Genomic DNA, 24,492 nt, shown 5'->3' with positions numbered 1-24,492 from the left:
TAAATAACATTTCCTTATTTACTTTCTCCACACCAGTCATATCCCCGCTTAGTTGCTTCTTTTCCAAACTGAAAATTCCCAATCTTATTAATCGCTCCTCATCTGGAAGCCATTCCATACCCCTAATCATTTTGTTGCCCTTTTCTAAACCTTTTCCAATTCCAATATATCTTTTTTGAGATGAGGTGACCAGATGTGCATGCAATATTCAAGATGTGGGCATACTATGGATTTATATAGAGGCACTCTGATATTTTTTTTGTCTTATCTATCCCTTTCCTAAGGATTCCTAACATTCTGTTCAGTTTTTTGACTGCTGCTGCACATTGAGTTGATGTTTTCTGAGAACTATCCACAGTGACTCCAAGATCTCTTTCTTGAGTGGTAACTGCTAATTTAGACCTCATCATTTTATGTGTGTAGGTAAACTGATGGCCATCAATGAAATTCCATCAGTAGTTGGAAAAACAGAACACGCAATAAAATTTATCATGGGAAAATATTTTTCCTTGTCAAAAGAAGTTTCTTTGTCTCATACCCTATAAAAGGAGTGGATTGGAAAGTTAGCTTTGTGAATGAACACCATCAGCACTATACCAGGCACAGATGCAAAGACCAACTAACTTCTCTTCACCGTCTATAAAGGGCGGTAATGTACATCTTCTTTCTGTATAATGCAGCATTAGGCTTTCATCAAATAACTTCATTTGACCACGCATGCTGATCTCAAATCTTTATTCTATTCAAACCCGCCACAGGCTCTTCTGTAAATCAATGATGAAAATAGTCAGCAATGCTGGGAAGTCCAAAGTGAGCTACATTGGCTGAAAAGCAGGTTGATGGTGCAGTAATAGGTGGGGGCCGCTGTGGTGCAGGACAGTCGCTAGGACTGTGGGGGGGGATATCTCTGAGGGGCAGAGGGTATGGGTGAGATCCCAGTATTAATGGCTGGCCTCTCCAGGAGATGCTTTTGTTTCATTTACCATCATCAAGATGGTGTGTGTGGGGGTCATCTTGGGATAATGGACGCCACGGACCACTACTGCCCCCAGCAATGGGCATGGAGACCCTCATGCTGCACCCCCACCAATGCCCCCCAGCTGGGGTGAGGTATCTCTGTATTCAGGGCACAGACTGCCCCCCGCCACAAACTGCTGACTGGGATCCAGCCCTGCTGCAAAAGCAAACACTATAAGCCTGCCCCTCAATAAGCCAGAAACCCTCCAGCAAAGAGTGATGGGCCGCTCAGGGTGGGGGAGGAGAATGTGCTTTCCATGTGGCTTTGAGAACATGAGAACAGCCACTCTGGGTCAGACCAAATGTCCATCTAGCCCAGTATCTTGTCTTCCACAGTGACCAATGCCAGGTGCCCAAGAAAAATGAACAGAATAGGTGATCATCCAGTGATCCATCCCCTGATGCTCATTCCCAGCTTCTGGCAAACAGAGGCTAGGAACACCATCCCTGCCCATCCTGGCTAATAGCGATTGATGGACCTGTCCTCCATGAATTTATCTAGTTCTTTTAAAACGCAGTTATAGTCTCGGCCTTCACAACATCCTCTGGTAATGAGTTCCACAGGTTGACTGCGTGTTCTGTGAAAAAATACTTCCTTTGGTTTGTTTTAAACCTTCCGCGTATTCATTTCATTTGGTGAACCCTAGTTCTTGCGTCATGAGGAGTAAATAACACTTCCTTATCTACTTTCTCCACATCAGTCACACTTTTATAGACTTCTATCATATCCCCCCCCCCAGTCATGTCTTCTCCAAACTGAAAAGTCCCAGTCCTATTAATTTCTCCTCACATGGAAGCTTTTCCATACCCCTCATCATTTTTGTTGCCCTTTTCTGTATCTTTTCCAATTCAAATATATCTTTTTTTAAGATGGAGCAACCACATCTGTTCACAGTATTCAAGATGTGGGTATACCATGGATTTATATAGAGGCACCCTAGCTTGTCCTAGATAGACAGAAAAGACAAACACGGATCCAGCTCCCTACAGTGATCCCAGACAAGAACCTGGTTGGGAGTGGGGTGAAGGTTTCCTCTGGACAAAGGGGAGCTGAAATCCCTCAGTGTCATGGAATTTAAGTAAGGAAAGTTTCAAACCCTGTGGGGCTGGGGGCCAAGGTGCATCAGCAGCAGGTTCGGATGGAGGAACATTGAGAGTACATCAGTCCTAAGCTACATATCTGCTTGTTTATTTTATGGTAGGTTAAATTAATACAGCCTCTGCTGTGGTCTCTCCCAACTTAGGGGCCTAACGTTGCTTTGCACAATGATAAACCTTGGAACAGGATTGAAATGAAATGGAGGCAGCATAGGGTGGCAACCTAAGGAATGAAAAGCCTCTGGATTCTCCTGTGTGCATTGACTCCGAATGGGAACTGTAATTTGACTCACTTTGTGGCTGCGGCCAGTAAAATATCAGGACAAAGTCATTCCAGTGATTGTGACACTAGTTTGAGGAGACTTTGATCTTATTAAAATGTAATTAGCGTGTTACACTTTCGTTTTTAAAGGTGGCTTCCCCAAGCAATCCCAAATTGTTCTTCCCACAGCTGGGTGATTGTGGGAAGCAGGGGATTTCTCCAATCTGTGGGGGGAATCTCTCTGGGCCCCACTGTTAGTTCTCCTTCCTTTCTCCCTACCCCCACACCCACCCATTATCAGTGTTACTTAAGAATATAAAAACGGCCATATTGGGTTACACTAAAGGTCCATCAAGCCCAGTGTCCTGTCTTCTGACAGTGGCCAATGCCAGGTGTCCCAGAGGGAATGAACAGAACAGGGAATCATCAAGTGAGCCATCCCCTGTCACCCATTCCCAGCTTCTGGCAAACAGAGGCTAGGAACGCCATTCCTGCCCATCCTGGCTAATAGCCATTGATGGACCTGTCCTCCATGCACTTCTCTAGTTCTTTTTGGAACCCTGTTATAGTCTTGGCCTTCACAACATTCTCTGCCAATAGAGCTCCACAGGTTGACTGTTTTATTGTGACCCTTCCCCTCCTCCTCTATGTAGGGTGACCAGACAGCAAGTGTGAAAAATCTGGATGAGGTGGGGGGTAGTAGGAGCCTATATAAGAAAAAGCCCCCAAAATCGGGACTGTCCCTATAAAATTGGGACATCTGGTCACCCTACCTCTATGGCAGTGGTTTTCAAACTTTTTTTCTGGTGACCCAGTTGAAGAAAATTGTTGATGCTCATGACCCAATGGAGCTGGGGATGAGGGGGTTGCAGTGTGATAGGGGGTTATGGGCTTGGGCAGGGGGTCAGGGTTTGGGAGCAGTCAGGGCTCTGGGCTGGCGCCAGGGATGAGGAGTTTGGGGTACAGGAAGGGGTCTGGGTTTGGGCAGGCTCAGGGCTGGGGCAGGGGATTGGGGCATGGGGTTGCCCCAGGTGGCTCCCAGTCAGTGGTGCAGCGGGAGTTCAAGGGCAGGCTTCCTGCCTGTCCTGGCACTGTGGTCCATGTTCCACCCCGGAAGTGGCCAGCAGTTTCCCTCCCCAGTTTCACACAGAGACGTAATTTTCTTTGCACAGAACCATGAACGGCTAAACCTTTCTATGGCTATGTCTACACTACAAAATTAGGTCGATTTTATAGAAGTCGATTTTTTGGAAAAGATTTTATACAGTCAATTGTGTGTGTCCCCACTAAGCGCACTCAGTCGGTAGAGTATATCCACAGTACTGTGGCTAGCGTCGACTTTCACAGTGGTGTACTGTGGGTAGCTATCCCACAGTTCCCACAGTCTCCACTGCCCATTGAAATTCTGGGTTGAGCTCCCAATGCCTGATGGGGCAAAAACATTGTCACGGGTGGTTTTGGGTACATGTTGTCAGTCACCCCTTCTTTCCTTCCTCCCTCCCTCCGTGAAAGCAATGGCAGACAATCATTTCGCGCCCTTTTTCCTGGATTGCCCATGCAGATGCCATAGCACTGCAAACATGGAGCCCACTCAGGTCACCGCTGCAGTTGTGAGCATTGTAAACACCTTGCACATTATCCTGCAGTATGTGCAGAACCTGCAAAAGCAGGCGAGGAGGCGACGACAGCGCGATGATGAGAGTGTTGAGGACATGGACACAGAGGTCTCTCAAAGCACAGGCCCTGGCAATTTGGACATCATAGTGGCAATGGGACAGGTTCATGCCATGGAACGCCGATTCTGGGCCTGGGAAACAAGCACAGATTAGTGGGACCACATAGTGTTGCAGGTCTGGGATGATTCCCAGTGGTTGTGAAACTTTCGCATGCGTAAGGGCACTTTCATGGAACTTTGTGACTTGCTTTCCCCTGCCCTGAAGCGCAAGAATACCAAAATGAGAGCAGACCTCAGTGTTGAGAAGCGAGTGGCAATAGCCCTCTGGAAGCTTGCAATGCCTGACAGCTACCGGTCAGTTGGGAATCAATTTGGAGTGGGCAAATCTACTGTGGGGGCTGCTGTGATCCAAGTAGCCAATGCAATCACTGAGCTGTTGCTATCAAGGGTCGTGACTCTGGGAAATGTGCAGGTCATAGTGGATGGCTTTGCTGCAATGGGATTCCCTAACTGTGGTGGGGCGATAGACGGAACGCATATCCCTATCTTGGGACCGGACCACCTTGGCAGCCAGTATGTAAACTGCAAGGGGTACTTTTCAATGGTGCTGCAAGCACTGGTGGATCCCAAGGGACATTTCACTGACATCAGTGTGGGATGGCTGGGAAAGGTGCATGACACTTGCATCTTCAGGAAGTATGGTCTGTTTGAACAGCTGCAGGAAGGGACTTTCTTTCCAGACCATAAAATTACTGTTGGAGATGTTGAAATGCCAATAGTTATCCTTGGGGACCCAGCCTACCCCTTAATGCCATGGCTCAGGAAGCCATACACAGGCAGCCTGGGCAGTAGTCAGGAGCAGTTCAACTATAGCTGAGCAAGTGCAGAATGGTGGTAGAATGTGCATTTGGATGTTTAAAAGCTCGCTGGTGCAGTTTGCTGACTAGGTTAGACCTCAGCAAAACCAATATTCCAATTGTTATTGCTGCTTGCTCCACAATATCTGTGAGAGTAAGGGAGAGATGTTCATGGCGGGGTGGGAGGTTGAGGCAAATTGCCTGGCGGTCAATTACATGCAGCCAGACACCAGGGTGATTAGAAGACCACAGCTGGGTGTGCCGCGCATCAGAGAAGCTTTGAAAACCAGTTTCATGACTGGCCAGGCTATGGTATGACAGTTCTGTTTGTTTCTCCTTGATGAAAACCCGCCCCCTTGATTGACTCTACTTCTCTGTAAGCCAAGCACCCTCCCCCTTCAATCACCGCTGGCAGAGACAATAAAGTCATTATTGTTTCAAAATCATGCATTCTTTATTAATTCATCACACAGATAGGGAGATAACTCTCAATGTAACCCAGGAGGGAAGCATCGGGTGGGGTGGTGGATGAGGGAAGGATGAAGCCACACTACAGTTCAAAACTTATTGAATGCCAGCCTTCTGTTGCTTGGGCAATCCTCTGGGGTGGAGTGGTTGGGTGCCCAGAGCCTCCCCCCCCCCCACGTTCTTGAGAGTCTGGGTGAGGAGGATATGGAACTTGGGGAGGAGGGCAGGTGGTTATACAGGGGCTACAGCAGCAGGTCTGTGCTTTTGCTGCCTTTCCTGCAACTCCACCAGATGCCTGAGCATGTCACTTTGTTCCCCCATTAGCCTCAGCAGTGCATCCTCCCTCCTCTCATCGCGTTCATTTAATGCTTTCCTGGACTCTGCCATTGTTTGTCTCCACGCATTCTGCTGAGCTCTATCAGTGCGGGAGGACTGCGTGAGCTCTGAGAACATGTCATCGCAAGTGCAGTTTTTTCACCTTCTAATCTGTGCTAGCCTCTGGGATGGAGATGATAGGGGGAGCGCAGGTGCGGGAGGAAAAAAAGGGAGAGTAGTATTTAAAAAGATACATTTTAGAGAACAAAGGGGAGATTCTTTCACAGTGAATCAAGCGATTCACATTACATAGCACATGTGCTTTCGGTACAAGGTCGCATTTTGCCTCTCACATTGAGTGCCTGCTGGTTTGGTGTGAGACATCACACACGCTCGCCTGGGCAACAGAATTCAACTTGCAGGCAGCCATGGTAAGCCAAAGGGTTTTGTCTTCTTCAACCTTCATAACATGTGGGAATGGTTTCAAACAGCAGCTCCCTCCTTTCCCATACCAAGCAAAGCACATTGGGTTGGCCATTTAAAAGGAGGGGCTGCGGTTTTATGGTGAATGTGCAGCACAACCCAACCCCCCCCACACACACACCCAATTCTCTGGGATGATTGCTTCACCACCACCCTCCACTGCATGGCTAGTATCAGGGAAGATCCCTGTCAGCCAAACACTAACAGCTCAGCATGAACGGACCTTCCCCCACCGCGTGGCTAACAGCGGGGATGATTTCTTTTCAACCTAAGGCAAATGTCCCAGCAGGAACGGGCACCTCTGAATGTCCTCTTAAACAAATTTCCAGTATTTCAACCAGGTGACCATGAATGATATCACTCTCCTGAGGCTAACACGGAGAGATGAAGAATGGATGTTGCTTGAATGCCACCAAAGCCCAGGCCCATTCGCTGCAATGATTCCAGACTACTTGCTACTGGCTTGGCGTGGTAATGTGTCCTACCATAGAGGATGGAATAAAGCTGCCCTCCCCAGAAACCTTCTGCAAAGGCTTTTGGAGGACCTCCAGAAGAGCTTCATGGAGATGTCCCTGCAGGATTTCTGCTCCATCCCCAGACAGGTTAACAGACTTTTCCAGTAGCTGTACTGGCCGCGAATGCATCCCAAGTCTTCAGGACAAATTAATCATTAAACACATTTGCTTTTAAACCCTGTATTATATTTACAAAAGGTACAGGTCTGTCGCATCTTACGTGCATTTAACATGCGCGATTTCAACTTTACGCGGTCAGCAAAAACAAAAAAACCAAAAACATAAAAGAGAAAAACAACAGTTTTAATATCAGGGGGTAGCTGTGTTAGTCTGTATCTACAAAAACAACAAGGAGTCTGGTGGCACCTTAAAGATTAACAGATTTATTTGGGCATAAGCTTTCGTGAGTAAAAACCTCACTTCTTCGGATGCATAGAGTGAAAGTTACAGATGCAGGCATTATATACTGACACATGGAGAGCAGGGAGTTACTTCATAAGTGGAGAACCAGTGTTGACAGGGCCAAAACAGTTTTAATACTATACCTGTAGTGCGGGCGATTTCACCCGCCATTGAACTCAATGGGGTTTTGGCTATACGCAGTTTCCGCTAACCGCGGAACGGAACCCCTGCATAAGATGAGACAGACCTGTACACTCACCAGAGGTGCCTCCTCTGGCTTCATGGTCTGGGAGCCCACATTGGGAGGGTTGGGAGGGTATTGGCTCCAGGGTGATGAACCGTTCCTGGCTGCCAGGGAGAAGGGATTCTCCGCTTGCCTGTGCCAAGGATGCTCAGGCACTGAAACTAAAGAACCACAACTTCTTCCATAGCTGGCAGGAGTCAAACCTGCACAGGGAGACTCAATGGATTTCTAGTCCAGCACCTTAAGCACTAAGCCACAACTACTTGCTTTATGCAGCTTTCTAACTACAGTCTAGTTCTTTCTCACTGACTGATCATTTCCAATTGTTTGCTCAGACAAGCTCCCACAACACACTCCCTGCTGTGTGGTTGTGTAAGTGTGTCCATGGCTGAATAGCAGGAATTTCTGCTCATTTTCCTTCTGGCTGGAGCATGATGAGAGTGTGTTTGTGGTTAACGATGTTGCGTTATAATTCTTGACGTCTGATTTGTGTCCATTTATTCTTTTGCATAGAGACTGTCCGGTTTGGTCAATGTACATGGCAGTGGGGCATTGCTGGCATATGATGGCATATATCACATTGGTAGATGTGCAGGTGAACGAGTCTCTGATAGTGTGGCTGATGTGATTCAGTCCTATGATGGTGCCCCCTGAATAGATATGTGGACAGAGTTGGCAATGGGCTTTGTTGCAAGGATAGGTTCCTGGGTTAGTGTTTATGTTGTATGGTGTGTGGTTGCTGGTGAGTATTTGCTTCAGGGTGGGGGGCTGTCTGTAAGCAAGGACTGGCCTGTCTCCCAAGATCTGTGAGAGTGAGGGGTCGTCCTTCAGGATAGGTTGTATGTCCTTGATGATGCGCTGAAGCGGTTTTAATTGGAGGCTGAAGGTGACAGCTAGTGGCGTTCTGTTACTTTCTTTGTTGGGCCTGTCCTGTAGAAGGTGACTTCTGGGTACTCTTCTGGCTCTGTCAATCTGTTTCTTCACTTCAGCAGGTGGCTACTATAGTTGTAAGAACCCTTGATAGAGATCTTGTAGGTGTTTGTATCTGTCTGAGGGGTTAGAGCAAATGCGGTTGTGTCTTAGAGCTTGGCTGTAGACAATGGATCGTGTGGTGTGGTCTGGGTGAAAGCTGGAGGCATGTAGGTAAGTATAGCGGTCAGTAGGTTTCCGGTATTGGGTGGTGTTTATGTGACCATCGCTTATTAGCACTGTAGTGTCCAGGAAGTGGATCTCTTGTGTGGACTGGTCCAGGCTGAGGTTGATGGTGGGACGGAAATTGTTGAAATTATGGTGGAATTCCTCAAGAGCTTCTTTTCCATGGGTCCAGATGATGAAGATGTCATCAGTGTAGCGCAAGTAGAGATGGGGCATTAGGGGATAAGAGCTGAGGAAGCGCTGTTCTCAGTCAGCCATAAAAATATTGACATACTGTGGGGCCATGTGAGTACCCATAGCAGTTCCGCTGACTTGAAGGTATACATTGTCCCCAAATGTGAAATAGTTATGGGTGAGGACAAAGTCCAGCCACCAGGTTTGACATAACATTATCGGGGATACTGTTCCTGATGGCTTGTAGTCCATATTTGTGTGGAATGTTGGTGTAGAGGGCTTCTACCTCCATAGTGGCCAGGATGGTGTTTTCTGGAAGATCTCCAATGGATTGTAGTTTCCTCAGTTAGTCAGTGGTGTCTCGAAGATAGCTGGTAGTGCTGGTAGCATAGGGCCTGAGGAGGGAGTCTACATAGCCAGACAATCCTGCTGTCAGGGTGCCAATGCCTGAGATGATGGGGCATCCAGGATTTCCAGATTTATAGATCTTGTGTAGCAGATAGAACACTCCTGGTCAGGGTTCTAGGGGTGTGTCTGTGCAGATTTGTTCTTGTGCTTTTTCAGGGTGTTTTTTGAGCTGATGGTGTAGTTTCTTTTGGTAACCTTCAGTGGGATCAGAGGGTAATGGCTTGTAGAAAGTGGTGTTAGAGAGCTGCTTAGCAGTCTCTTGTTCATATTCTGACCTATTCATGATGATGACAGCACCTCCTTTGTCAGCCTTTTTGATTATGATGTCAGAGTTGTTTCTTAAATAAATGTGTTAGTCTCTAAGTTGCCACAACTACTCCTCATTCTTTTTGCTGATACAGACCTACATGGCTACCACTCTGAAACCTATTAATTTATCTCGTTCTCTTTTAAACCCTGTTACAGCCCTAGCCTTCACAACCTCCTCAGGCAAGGAGTTTGACATGTTGACTGTGTGCTGTGTGAAGAAGAACCTCCTTTTATTTGTTTTAAACCTGCTGCCCATTAATTTCATTTGGTGGCCCCTAGTTCTTATATTATGGGAGGAACAGGCTGGGGATAGGACTGCTAAGAAAGCGAGAGTAGCAGGTTTTCTGTATTGTTTCCTGCCCTCTTTTTCTTGACTAGTTTCTCTTCTGCATGAAATTTGCCTCTTTTACATGTGAGCCTGGTTAGCTCAGTTGGTAGAGCATCAGACTTTTAATCTGGGGTTCAAGTCCCTGGTCATGCAGAGGGACACTTTATCCCTGTGATATCCCCCAAGAATTTCAGAAGGACTCTGCTTGACTTCAGTTTTTCCTTTTCAGGACTTGGCCTTTCCTAGGAAGGGCCCTTTACTGCCTGGGACTGAAGGTGCTACTTCCTCACCTGTCCACTGGCCTCGCAGTCTGGAGGAAGAAAGGCCTCTGGGCCTGCAGCAAAGCGCTGTGTGCTGACTTTTTGAGCAAATGCAGGGCTGGCCAGAAAGGCATGTTCCCACTGGGTCCTTTCTGCCAGAAAAAATTGTCCCCACATAGTCCTCCCTGCCAGAAGCCAACAAAGATCAAGGGCTCCCCTGCTGGTACCATGGTGTAAGGGCCAGCACTCGGGGCTTTGAATCCTGCAATCAAAGTTTAAGTCTCAATGGGTCCTTGGGGTCCTTTGGTTGCCAGGTAACCATCTTGGGATTTCCAAAGCTTCATCTTGCTCTCTCAAATGACAGGGTAGCCTGTCTTTTGCCCGCTAGCTGTTGTGACTTGAGCACAAGAGGGGACGTTGGATCCAGAAGGCTGGCCGTGCCTGGAGTCCTGTAGGTAGGGATGCGAGCTCCATTTCCTCTGAGTCCTGAAGCTGGGCTGCAGCCTGGCCTAGGAGACAGCCCTATTGGTTGACCTACTGGCCCAAAGTCACTTGGGCGGTGTTGGTGTTCGCCAGGAATGCTGAAGGGCGGGCCTAAGGGAGGGGGGGATTAATACTGCTCCCTATCAGTCAGGGCAGAAGAGGAGGGCTGCAAGAGTGGGCAGGTTGATGAGCTGGGCCTTCTAGCATTTGGTTGGGGATGAGGTGGGGAATGCGAACTGGGAGAAACGGTTGTGGGAAGAACAATTTGGGATTGCTTGGGGAAGCCACCTTTAAAAATACAAGTGTAACATGCTAATTACATTTTAATAAGAACAAAGCCTCCCCAAACCCAGTGTCACAATCACTGGAATGACTTTTTCTTGATATTTTACTGGTCTCACACCCAAAGCGAGTCAAAATACAGTTTCCATTCGGAGTCAGGGCACACACAAAAATCCTTAAGTTCTGCTGCCATTTCATTTCTATCCTGTTCCAAGATTTATCATTGTGCAAAGTAAAGTTAGGCCCTTGGGAGTGTCCCCCCCATCCCACCTGTCACCCCTGGGCAATTTAAAAGGGCCCGGGGACCCCCGCCACCACCACCCGCAGCACAAGGGGGCTAAGGTGGTTTCCTGCCCGCCCTTGCTCCACGTGGCACATCACTCCTGGAAGCGTCTAGCACGTCCCTGAGGCCCCTGGGGTGGGGGGTCTCCACACACTGCCCCCGCCCCAAGTGCCAACTCTGCCAACTGGGGCAATGGGAGCTGCGGGGGTGGAATCTGTGGGTAGCAGTGCGCAGAGATGCCCCCGGCCCTCCCACTTAGGGGCTGCTGCCAGAGGCGGGTGTGGGTTGCTTTTGGGAGATGCCCAAGGTAAATGCTGCACTCCTGCTCCCCACCCCCCTGCCCCAACCCAGACCCCACACTCACACCCAAACTCCCTCCAAGTGCCTGCCCCCCGCACTCCCTCCTGCAACCCAACCCCCTGACTGAGCCCAGACTCTGTACCCAAACTCTCTCCCAGAGCCCAATCCCTCTCCCTCCCACACCCAAACTCCCTCCCAGAGCCTTAGGCAGGTGTGGGGGGGGGGCAGGACTTGGTCCCATTCTGGGCATCACCAAAAATTATACAAACCTGCCACCCATGTCCAGCCCAACCTTCTGCTGATGCACCTCAGCCCACACCCATGCAGGGTTTGAAGCTTGCATCATTTAAATTGCAGGATACTGAGGGATTTCAGTTCCCCTTTGCCCAGAGGGAACCTTCACCCCACTCCCAACCAGGTTCTTGTCCATGGGATCACTGTAGGGGGGCTGGGTCCCTCTGTGTCTTTTCTCTCTCTACGACAGGCCAGGGTGCAATAACTGGGGCATCTGAGCACCCAGGACCTTCTGTGGAGCGGCCATTCCCCTCCCTTTCTATGGTATCGTCTGTCATTGACTCCAGCCTTTTTTCTATCCATCGTCAGCACCATCCCAAGCAAGCTGCACTCGCCTCAAAAAGACAGTGTCCCCTGTTAGGTGAAAATCACTGACCTCTCTCCTCTCTGAGCACTGACTCCCCTCTGTTTCCTTGCCTCTCAGTCTGTGCAGATGGGATCTTTCCCTCCAGTGCAGGAGGATTCACCCTTCTCATCTACCATTGTCTCAAGCAGCACAGCATGTGGGAATCTTAAACATATCAAGGTGATTTAGGAGCAGAAACCCCCACAGACCTTCCATGCAATTGGCACTTGTCCCTCACTGAGCAGGATTGAAACTCATGCAGGGAGACTGCTGGACCATATCCCTTCTGGGCATGAGCAAAGCAGCAGGGTCAAAATAAACAAAATCTGGAGATGCTGGGGATTGAACCCAGGGCCTCATACATGCAAAGCATGTGCTCTACCACTGAGCTACATCCCCAGATGTGTTATGATGGCTATGGGCTACACTCAGAACCCTCCTCTTTCCAGAGCATCCAGTGGCCTAAAAGCATCATGGGGGACACATTCCCTGCTCTCAGGGCCAAACCTGCTGTCCTGGAGGCTGCTGGTTCTTAGGGGTCAGATTCTATGTGTGGGGCAGAGAGAGTGCATGCCTTGGACTCAGGATGGAGAGATACAATCAGCCCTCTCCCCTGCATTGGGTGGGGGGTGCTGCCACCCCCTGCTGGAAGGTAATGGGGGCAGGAGAGGCGCTGTGAATAGCTCAACACCTGACCCTGGTGGCAGGAGTGGTTGCGGGAGCTCTAGGTGTTTTGAGGATCTACTAGTTCTACCTGCCTTTAAAGTCCAGCTTTCCCCAGCACATTCACTGCAGTGCAGTTGGGTCACTGTTTCCATGGCTGAACAGTAAAGAATCGCTCCCGGTTTCCCTTCTATCTGCAGCACGATTAGCCTGTGTCAGTGATTAATGAGGTGAATCTAGTTGTAGATTTTTATTCATTCCCCATTTGACAATTCAGACAGTCCCTTTCCTACTCAAATCCCCAGCATCTCAGTGACCCCGGTAGCAGGGGTTGAGTGTTCCCTGATGCCCTGAGATTTTCTTTTTTCCCTCCACCTGGAGTGAACTCAGCTTTTTCCCCATCCCAGACATTCCATGAAATGATAACAGGGGCATAAAGAAAGAGGGCAGGGAACATCTCACTGCCAGGGCTGGATGTGCCCAGGGCCCCCTGCTTCTCCATTGTTTCCATGGAATTTGCCACCCTGCTTTGCACAAAGGACAGAGAAAAATCTTGCTGTTCCTGTGTCTGTGCAAAGAAAATTGTGCTTCTGTATGAAAGAGAGGCGGGAAATGGCCCCATGATGGGACAATATCCTCAGGATTAAGACCTAAGGACTCAGGCTGAGAACTGATATAACTCCACTCATCTGGGATTTAACCAATTGTCTTCCATGGAGACACTGTGAGCTTGTGACATTGATCCAGACTCTGGGGGTTCCGGCTGCTTTAACTCTTGGTAACAACATGAACTTGATTCCAAGAAGGGAGAGAGGAGAAGCCTGAAGCCGACTTTAGTCCCAGGCTGGGGTCTCCTGGATGGGTTGAAACTTCCTTCCCTGCTACCAGGGGACAACAACCACTGGAGACATACCAGTGCTCGGAGGAAAGGGGATTGTTGCATGGACTTTATGCGTACAGGGCCCCACTAACTCTAAATCCTCCACTGTAGCAGGAACTTAGAAAGTCACACCTCGGTCAATGGTAGGACTGGAGTTTGAAAAAGAGATTCTTTTTTCCTCCCCTTCATGAGAAAGAAAGTAAGAGCTGGCAACTCAGGTGCAGAATAACACTCTTTCCTCTGGCTGAGGAGCTGGAAACCAGGCACAGATGACTGGTGTCTCCTGAAAGGGGGTCACAATTTCAAGGTTCAGCCTCACCCCCTTATGATCAATAGCTCCCCCCCCCACGTGTGAACAGTGCAGGGAGAGCAAAGGCAGCCCCTCTCCACTTACCCCTCCAGCAGCTGCTGTGCAGGGAGGGATGTTCCAGACTTGATTTGAACCTGCAGTTTATTCTATCACTGCTACAAGCCTGAACCAAGAACTTTGCCATTACTGTATGTAATTGATTCCATTTAACCAATTCCAGCTCTCAGCTCTATCTTTTTCCTTTTATGAATAAACCTTTAGATTTTAGATTCTAAAGGATTGGCAACAGCGTGATTTGTGGGTAAGATCTGATTTGTATATTGACCTGGGTCGGGTTCTTAGTCCTTTGGGATCAGAAGAACCTTTTTTCTTTTACTGGGGTATTGGTTTTCATAACCATTTGTCCCCATAACGAGTGGCACTGGTGGTGATCCTGGGAAACTGGAGTGTCTAAGGGAATTGTTTGTGTGACTTGTGGTTAGCTTGTGGAGTGAGACCAAAGTCTTCTCTGGCTGGTTTGGTTTGCCTTAGAGATGGATAAACCCCAGCCTTGGGCTGTAACTGCTCTGTTTTAAGTGATTTGTCCTGAATTGGCACTCTCAGTTGGGTCCCGCCAGAACCGCATTGTTATAGATGGGTCAGCTGGAAGAGCAGAGGACTGGAGCCGGGGCTCAGGAAGTCATCCTTGTGACTCCAGCTTTAAGGAGAGCTTCTTTTTCTTCCCCTTGCTGAGAAAGAGCAAGAGAAAAAGGTCAGGTGGGCCATCTGAGTGCAGAAGCCAATGCTGTCTTTTCCTGCAGCAAAGCCCGAAATGAGGGACTCGCATTGGATAAAGGCACCGCTGTGTTTCTAGGAAACAGCCCACTGCTGCAGAAAGAGGGATGAAAGAACATGCTGAAGCCTGGGATTGAACTAGGGCTCTTTAGATCTTCAGTCTAACACTCTCCCCACTGAGATACTTCAGCATCTGCAGGGGGCTTTTTGGCCTGCTGCTTCTCACCTTGAAGCTTATTCTCAATAAAACATCTCTCCAATCAACAACGGCCAATGCAAGACTGACATCGCTTGCTATTTTAGCACTTGGAAATGTCATCAACTAGTCTTTGGATCTCTCTAATGCTGTGCTTCAGTTCATGAGGGGAAAGGCGAGACAAGCAATCTCGGAACAAAAGGCCTAGGGTTAACATTCTAACGCTGTCTCTTACTGTAACACTATTTAATACTGGTCCATCCTGTGTTGGTGACAGTTCCATTTCTAGATGTTAGTACATTTCAGTTACTGTTAAAATTAAAAGTTTCTATATGCTTAAAGGAAATGATTTTTTTATACAGATTTACACATCCTATCATGAAAATTTATTGTCTTATATGATACAGAAAATCATGCATCAAAATTGTGCATCGAAATCATGAAATGAGCTACAAATGCAATAAAAAAGAAGGTATTCAATGGTTTAACATATGGGGGGGGTGCACCAAAGACACTTCTTGCCTGGGATGCCACTTGGTCTAGGGCAGACCCTGTCAGGGAGAACAGGGGTTAGTTTCACATGCCTATTTTCAGGCTGCAATTTGTGGGCACCCTGCTCTGTGGGAGGGATCCTGGTAGCCCAGACTCAGGGCTGGAACAGGTCCCTGATTGAGGGGATGGCTGCATGGTTTACAGCACTCTGATTTCTCAGACAATCTCTCTCTCCCAAAGCCTCAGATCTGAGTCCCCATAATGCTCCTGCACCACCTCCTCTCCTTTCACATTCTATGGAAAGGAGCAGCATCAAGGGTTAGGGATGAGCCATAGGGCACTACGTGGGTGGCAGAGGCTTCAGGAGTAAACCCAGCACCCAAAGCAGAGGGGGAATATAAGGCTTTTTCTCTTTACTTAGCCACGTGCTATAGCTCAGAGAGCTCTTTTAAATGTCTCCCCTCCCACAACCTGGGAAAGGAAAAGGATTCTTAGGTTCTAGCTTGATTTGAATGAGGATCGCTGGACCCTAGAACCATTCACTGCCTTTTCCTAGAGAAACCTGTGATGCACAGAACGGTGCTGAGATAAATGCTTACAGGAGTCAAGAATTGCTCCCCTGGAACACCAGCAATATTGGGCAGCTGGAAATCTCACAAAAGGAGCTGAAGCATTGGTGGGTTTTTTTTTTTAATATGGAGATATACCTATCTCATAGAACTGGAAGGGACCCCAAAAGGTCATCAAGGCCAGCCCCCTGCCTTCACTAGCAGGACCAAGTACTGGTTTTGCCCCAGATGCCTCCTCAAGGATTGATCTCACAACCCTGGGTTTAGCAGGCCAATGCGCAAACCACTGAGCTACCCCTGCCCCTCAATAATAGATGTCCTAGGTAGTTCATGGGAGATATAGGTTTCTTTTCTGGACAATAGCAGTGTGAGTTTTATTGCCTCAACATTTCAGTAGAAAATTTCAGACCTGAACTGTGTGTGGTGGGGAGGTTGATAGCGGCTTCTTTGGTTTTGATTTAGTTTCTTCTCTTATTCTCATTTTAAAAGCTCTTGATCATTTTGATGGGGAAAATGTTTGTAGAAGGCCAAGGAAAAGTACGAAAAGTTAAAAATCTGCATTGGAGTGAGGGGGTCTCTGTTGGCCAGGGCAGGGGTGGAGATTTTCATGGGGAAGGGGTTAAGGGATAAAAGACAGTAGCATAGCTGTGGGGGAGCAGCTGCTCCCCCTGAGGACATTTTCCAGAAGTGGCGCCTTTCCGCGCAGCCAGCACTGGGCTCTGGACTTGGAGTCTGGAGCTGGGTTTTGCGTGCGGCTGCTGGCTGGCTCTCGGCTCTGCACCACCCTCCTGCATCCCTAGCTCACTCCAGGGCTGCACACGGCAGTGGCTGGTTGCCTGGCTCCCGGGCAGGAGGAGGAGAAGGCTCCCAACCGCTCGCAGCTGTCCGGCTTGCTAAGCCGAGCCCCGCTTGGCGCACGCCACCCAGGCAGGGGTGGGCTCTGCTGGAAGGGGAAGGGGCAGCAGCGCAGCCCCCCAGCGAGAGGGGGCTGAGGAGCAGCAGCCCCGTTGGCCCCCGGCAACCCCATGCAGAGCGAGGCGGCCGCGCGGCAGGGAAGACAAACACGTCCTGAGCCGTCCTGGGTGAGCTCTCGCTCCTGGGCTGGGGATGCAGGAGGCCAAGACCTTCCCTCGGAGTCAGTATTGAACCAGCGTCGCAGCATGATGCTCAGGGGACACTGTGCCGCCATCTCTCAGAGGAAGCTTAAAACCAACGTCCTGCCCATGTGTGATCACTAAAGAGTCCATTTCCTTACTGCTTAGCCCTCCTGTCCTGGCCAGCGTGGGCGATTGCATCCTGCTGACCCATCTTGCCCCTGCAGTTGTGACAGGAGGAGACATTTTTTCACTTTGTCGCCTCTGTCACACTGTTGTGGTGCAAATTGGCTGCCAAGTTCCACCCCAGAAGCAGCTGCATTTCAGGCTGGGATGAATGGTCTCTCTGTCTGTACGGTTGTATTCTATAAAGCACAACGCATGAAGTGTATCAATGGCAAGTACTGGTATCCTGCTGGCATGATAGCCAGGGCACCATGATACTGTGTTGAATTGTTTGCATCTTTAGTTGTGATGATGCCTCACTGCAGGACACTGTGGTGTGTCCTGGGGCACAGTCATTATGTGACACCATCACAATGCACTACATTAACATGCAGCTCTCTAATGGCTCATGCTCATGGGACACAGAACATTTACAACAGTAGAATCATAGGACTGGAAGGGATCTCAGGAGGTCTTCTAGTCCAGTCCCCTGCACTCGTGGCAGGACTAAGAATTATCTAGACCATCCCTGACAGGTGTTTGTCTAACCTTTATTTAAAATCTCCAGTGACGATGATTCCACAACCTCCCTAAGCAATTTATTCCAGTGTTTAACCACCCTGACAGTTAGGAAGTTTTTCCTAATATCCAACCTAAACCTCCCTTGCTGCAATGTAAGTCCATTGCTTCTTGTCCTATCCTCAGAGGTTAAGAAGAACAATTTTTCTCTCTCCTCTTTGTAACAACCTTTTATCTACTTGAAAAATGTTCTCATGTCCCCTCTCAGTCTTCTCTTTGCCAGACTAAACAAACCCAATTTTTTCAATCTTCCCTCATGGCTCATGTTTTCTAGATCTTGAATACTTTTTGTTGCTCTTCTCTGGACTTTCTCCAATTTGTCCACATCCTTCCTGAAAGGCGGTGCCCAGAACTGGACACAATACTCCAGCTGAGGCCTAATCAGCCTATTACTGTCCTGAGACCTCCAGGTGAAGCGGCAATCCAACTGTATGGAATCAGGAGACATGGGTTCAATTCCCAGCTCTGCCAGTGACTTCCTGAGTGACTTTGAACAAGTCACTGAGTCTGACCGTGCCTCTGTTCTCCATCTGCAGGTACGTCTACATTGGAGCTAGAGGCATCATGGCCAGCTGGAGGAGACATACTGGTGCTAGCTTGGATCAAACTGGAGTGCTAAAAATAGAAATGTAATGGCATGAGCACCAGGAGGCAGGAGCGCCGCCAGCTTTTTTGCCGCCCTAGGCGGCGGAAGGTCCCACCCCGAAATACCGCCCCCCCACAGAGGCGGCGGAAGGTCCCGCTGCCGAAATACCCCGTGATCACCGCCCCCCACATTGTAGCGCCCTAGGTGACCACCTAGGTCGCCTAATGGGTTGTGCTGGCCCTGCCAGGAGGGGCTAGTCACCTGAGTGCTTATCAAGGGTCTCAGGTGGGATCACACTCAGGATGGCTAGCCCCTTGCACCACTGTAGCTCCGTTTCTATTTTTAGCATGCTAGCTTGATCAGTGCTAGCACGGGTATGTCTACACAAGCCGGAAATTACACCTCCCTTTTCCAGTGTAAACAGACCCCGAATCACAGGGATACTTCCTTTCGTCCGCCCTCTGTAAACTCTTTGTACTCTATGGCCTGGTCCACACTAACCCCCCATTTCGAACTAAGGTACGCAAATTCAGCTACGTTAATAACGTAGCTGAATTCGAAGTACCTTAGTCCGAACTTACCGCGGGTCCACACGCGGCAGGCAGGCTCCCACATCGATGCCGCGTACTCCTCTCACCGAGCTGGAGTACTGGCATCGACGGCGAGCACTTCCGGGATCGATTTATCTCGTCTAGACCAGATGCGATAAATCGATCCCAGAACATCGATTGCCTGCCGCCGGACCCGGAGGTAAGTGTAGACGTACCCTATATGTACAGCTTCTAGCTCAGTGGGGCCCTGACTTCACGTGAGGCTTCTAGGCTCCACTGGACTAGTTATTAATAATAATTAATATGCCACCAAGAAATAAGGGAACTATTGGCTGGAAACAAAGCGTGCAGCACAACAGTAGGCACCTGTCACTTGGAAGTTAACACGGCTTCCAAGCTTTCTGTTTTCTCACATCAGGACATCCAAGGAGACGTTAACAGAACAGCACAAAAGCCACAATCTGGTGGGCAGAGCTCCTGGTGGCTCTGTAGCCCAGCTGGTGCCAGTGGAGGAGATGGAGAAGGATGGAAAAGTGGGGGAGGAGGGAGGATGGTTTTTTTCTTGTGGTCTCTCTTCAGTGGTCTCTTGTGGTCTCTCTTTTCTCCGCGAGCAGCGGCAGCCCAGGGAATGACTCTGCCACAGCCGAGCCGCCGCTCTGCTCCGGGGGCGAGGAGTGACAATTACAAACGACTGTATTCTGTGATTTACTTTCTAGAATCTAAAGTATATCTAAGTAGAATCTAAAGTTCTCCTGTGAAATGCCGGCTGTGCAAACCCTTCCGTGGCTGGATCATTCTTGTGTTTTTACTTTAACTACAAATAAATATGTATAACGAATTTAAAAGTATGTAATTAGTCATTTGATATGTCGGGTGCTGCCTTTTTTTATGTGTTCGCTCCCCCTGATGTTAGAACCTGGCTATGCCACTGATAAAAAAGAGGCTTTTGCGGGAACACAGGGGGATGTTTTGCAGTTTAATTTTTTCAAAGGGAAACCTCCCCACTTTCCCTGTGCTGCTGCCCAGCTCAGACCCCACTGACACCCCTGTGACGAAGTGGGAATTTTCTGAATGTTTTGTGTGCATATTGTGTATACCTCAGTTTCCCCTATTTGTTGCACAATTATCTAGGTCAGAGGTCCAAAATGTGTGATGCACCCTGCCAGGGGGAATGGAGTAACATTCAGGGGGATGCAACTGGGCCTGGGCCAGCCCTCATGGGGCGTGGGGAGAGAAAGCCACCCAGCTCTGCTCTTGGCTCCAGCCCCAGCTGCTGGCCCTGGATGCAACACCGCTCCTGGGGCTCCACTCCCAGCCCCACTCTGGGGGCTCCGCTCCTGGTCTTGGCCCCCACCCCCAGCTCTGGCCCCTGCCTCAGTCCCCTTACCCCTGTCCGCATCCCTTCCCCCGTAGCTGCTGCCCGACTCCCAACCATGACTCAGGGGGGGCATGAACAGGGGTAAGGGGCTATATGATCCTGAAAAGTTTTGGGACCACTGATCTAGGTGGTGGGACAAGGGTGTTTCATCTTGGCAGACAGGGCCGGCTTTAGGAAGTGCGGGGCCCGATTCGAACAGTTTCGACGGGGCCCCGACAGGGATGACTTACAAAAAAAAAAAAACACCACGTTAAAAAAAACACTGAAGGACGTGCCGCCAAAGACCCGGAGCGAGTGAAGGACCTGCTGCCAAAGACCCGGAGCGCCGCCGGGTGAGTAAAAATTAAAAAGGTGCATCTAGCCAGGGAAGGGATTCTCTGCCACTTGCCCCCCCACTCTGGGCAACCCTGCCACTGGGCGCGGGGCCCTCTTAAGCGTGGGGCCCGATTCGGGGGAATTGGTGGAATTGGCCTAAAGCCGGCCCTGTTGGCAGAGACCCCTAACGGGCAGGTGTGGCTACTGTCTAGCTGCTTGGGCCCAGACAATGGCCAGAAATTTTGTATCCTAGCAACTGATGGCTGGGGTGTACCTGCTGCAAGAACCCAGCTGGCTGGGATGAGTTGGAGAACAAAGAAAGAGCTGGAAGCCAGGTTGCCAGGGAAACAGAACAAAGGACAGAAGAGGAGCAAAAGGGCATGGCTGAGGTTGGGCTGTTGGAAGCAAGGAGTCTGCTGGTTTTGGGACTCGAGGGGAGAGCCTAGGCTCTGAGTTCTGAGTCTCCCCAAGATGGACGTTGCTGAATCTTCCTGCTGCCCATGCTAACAAAGAACTTTCCCACACTGTATTCCAGACCACTAATAAACCTTCTGTTTTACAACCCTGGCTGAGTCACTGTGCCTCCCGTAGCACAGCTGCTGCGGTGGAACCCCGGTTGTGGGTTTGACAGGGGAAATTTTTGCTTTTTAGTATGCCACATGCAGGTTGCGGGGGGTGGCTGAGGAGACGGTATGTGCTTTTCAGCTTCCTGGGTATATTAGTAATCTCCCTGGAACCTGCCTGGGCCATAGCAAAAGTTCAGGTTCTTCTTCCAGAAGAGAGAAGAAGGGACGAGCTTTTGAATCTTTGCGGTGTGGCTTGGGATCTGCGGAGGGGAGATGTGGCTGCTGGGACCCCCGCCAGCCTGGGGTTCTTCCGCGCAGATTGTGGGAGGAGGGCTCGGGGCTCTGGCTGGATTGGGGATCCTCTGGCTTTGGGGATAGGGGGTCTCGGGACTCGCATCATGGGGGGGGGAGTCTCAGGCTGTGCGGGGGAGGTGTCAGGGCTTGGGTCAGAAGGGGGGACTGGGTCTTAGGGCTCCAGGCATGGGGGACAGGGGGTCTCGGGGCTCCAGCCATGGAGGGAGGCTTGGGCAGCGAGGGGTCAGGTGGTCTTGGGGCTGCCACAATGGGGGGCAGAGCCTTGGGCTGCGAGAGGGGGTAAGGGGTCTCAGGGCTCTGTCCATGGGGGGGAAGAATGGGTAGAGCTGGGGACTAGCCTCCCCGAAGTGGGGGTCCACCCATTGCCCATGAGGGTGACTGCGGAAGTTGGGGCTGCATGATTCCCCTTGGGGTGGGTGTAAGGCTTGCCGAGGTGTCCGATTCAGGTGGACTCACTGCAGGAAGCTCCTGGCATGGAACAGGGGTGCTGAAAGGTCCCAGGTCGGTCCCAGGAGGCGCTGAAGCCAAGGAGGTTTCCCCCAGTGAGAGCGTGCGCTGGGGGTGTCACACTGACGAGGGTCCTGCCTGGGTTTGACTCAGAGCTGTTCCAGAGCACTGAGCCTGTGTGCCTGTGACAGCCCCCCAGCATGTGACCTACAGGCTCCTCTCTGGCACAGCTCCATGTAAATCAGAGACAAACTCCCCACTTCTCCCAGTTAATCTCCCCCTGCCTGGAACCCAGAGCAACTCCTGCCTCGCTGCATCTCCTGACAGCCACAGCTGGCCAAGGATCTGCCCAAGTTCTTCCCCTAGGTCCCTGTGCAGGGGCAGTTCTGACCTCATGAGTATAGTGGTGACTATCCCTGCCTGTCACATGGGGGACTAGGGCTTGATTTCCTGAGGAGAAAGCTGGGATTTTGACACCAAGTGTATGTCTACAGATTAAAACCCCACAATTGTCCCAGGCCAGCTGACTTGCCAGGCTCAGGACCCAGGGGCTTGCTCAGGCTGGAGCCCGACCACTGGGATCCTCCCCGCTTGCTAGGTTCAGTGGCCTATATACTGGAGATGAGTTTGTAAATGGGGAATATACACTGGGTGCTGCCACTGGACAGACACTGCCTAGCAGGAGACCCACCCAGTTAATGTGATCTACTCTCAAAATATGTGATGAAAGAAAGTCATCCTGGGGCTCTGTATTTAACATCTTGCAATGACTCGATTCAACTTGCTCAGGTTAGAAAGAAAGATTTTTTTTTTTATTGTGAGCCTGGAAATTGCCTACGGTGAGAAAGTTAGAGCTGGATTATTTTGAGCTCATGCACCCTTATCACAAATGAAGAAGTAAAGGAATGTACCAACTAATGAAGTCTTAACATGTTATTTGCATCCTCAAGCCTTGTCCCTGTGGCAGGATCTCAAGGACAGACAGAAATGTTACCCAGTGTCAGGAGGAGAGAGAAAAGCACTTTCCATCATGTATTTCCCCAGTCTGTCATGCAAGGCAGCAGAGGTGCTTTAGAGCATTTTCTGCCACTGATTTTTTCATGTTGGTGGGGGAGGAAAGACTTAGACCTGACAACTTTTTGAACCTATGAATGTAAAGTGACCAAGTGATGAGTTAACAATAATGCTGTTGCACAGGATTTGATTGGAACTAGAAAACAAAATGCCCTTAAAGTTGAACTCTTGGGTGAATGGACTGATCTGATTTATATTCAACCTTGGAAGGCAATAGATTGTTACATCAGTCAGCACAGCCTGGTTTGGTTTGTTTGTTTGGTTCATTGGTTGTTTGTTTTCCCTGATAAATTGCAGAGAGTTCAGAGAAGAGCCATAGGAATGATTAAAGGCTTGAGCAGGGAGAGAAGTTTAAAAAACAAACCCAACCTTTCCTGCTCCTGCCGGCTGGGACTGCTGAGGACATTTTCCTTCTCTACTCCACGGTCTCTCTTCTGCCAGATTCTCAACAGGTGAGGCCGCCCTGCAGAATATGGCAGAGCGGTTTGGTAATAGGCTGCAGGACTCACCATGTAAGAGTGTAGCTGCTGTAGCACCTTGACTGATCATTGGCCAAATCCTGCAGCCCTGGCAGCCCAGGATAACCTCCCACTGTTGGCAATGGGAATTTAGCCTTTGTAACTATCTGCAGGTACCTGAGGTCTCAGATATGAATTAAACTGTGGGCAGACACCAGCTTTATCCGAAGAAATGAAGGATGTAAGTGAAAGAGCAAAGCTGGCCATCTGGGTCCCATTACCACAGCTGGAAGGGAGAAGAGGAAAAACTCCCTAAAGTGCTGGGAGCAACACCGAGAAAAGGAAGTTTGTCAGTGAGATCAGTAGCAATAAATATGAAATGAAGGAGTGCATTCTCCTCTGTGATGACATGTTTGAATTGTGTTACTTTACTATGAGATGAAGCTTTAAAATATCCTGCTCTAATTTCAGGATGGGTCTATAACCATAATCAGTCTCTGTAGAAGTGGGACTTTCAAAATTCCCAATGAATTTAAGGGGGAGGGGTTCACGGTTGGTCACCTGAGGGCAGTGCAGTGGAGTTCAAACCGAAGACCAGAGAGGCGAGAACAGGGATTGTGGGACACCTCCCAGAGCCCAATCACAGCGCCGTAATCGACCAGGGTGTCTACACTGGCACCGCGGCACTGTAGCCCCGGTGCAGAAAACTGTATGCCTCTCGTTGGGGTGGTTTTTTTACAGCGCTGCAACTGCACAGTTTCTGCGCAGTAAGTGGCTTGGCAGTGTGTACACCTCGGGAGTTACAGCGCAGAAAGCTGCTTTCCTGAGCAGAAACTTGCCAGTGTAGACCAGGCCCTAGATGGCTTACATAAGAATGCAAAACTGGTCACACTGGGTCAGACCAATGGTCCATCTAGCCCAGTATGCTGCCTGAGAGTGACCAGTGCCAGATGCATAAGAGGGAATGAACAAAACAGGCTTATTGGCCTGCAAGATGAGGGTTTTTCACCCTTACCTTTAACGTCATTGTTGTTGATCCCTACTTATCCTATCTTACGACAACTCCCCTGAGGTCTCTGGGCAAATTAGATGTGAACCACTCCTTTGATACAGACATGTCCC

The 24,492-nt window shown here is 49.6% G+C and overlaps 2 non-coding genes across 2 annotated transcripts; both read right to left on the bottom strand.

Annotated features, from left to right (window-relative positions):
* Positions 1-12,285: 12,285 nt before the first annotated feature.
* Positions 12,286-12,357, bottom strand: TRNAA-UGC (transfer RNA alanine (anticodon UGC)). Its single transcript has one exon. It is a non-coding gene; the product is annotated as a tRNA-Ala (tRNA).
* Positions 12,358-14,703: 2,346 nt separating this feature from the next.
* TRNAF-GAA (transfer RNA phenylalanine (anticodon GAA)) lies at positions 14,704-14,776 on the bottom strand. The gene has a single exon. It is a non-coding gene; the product is annotated as a tRNA-Phe (tRNA).
* Positions 14,777-24,492: the final 9,716 nt, after the last annotated feature.

The sequence above is a fragment of the Malaclemys terrapin genome, chromosome 15 (genome assembly GCF_027887155.1).
Source record: "Malaclemys terrapin pileata isolate rMalTer1 chromosome 15, rMalTer1.hap1, whole genome shotgun sequence".
In the NCBI taxonomy this organism is placed as follows: Eukaryota; Metazoa; Chordata; order Testudines; family Emydidae; genus Malaclemys; species Malaclemys terrapin.
The sequence above is the reverse complement of the archived record's forward strand: the minus strand, read 5'-3'. Positions and strand labels throughout refer to the sequence as shown.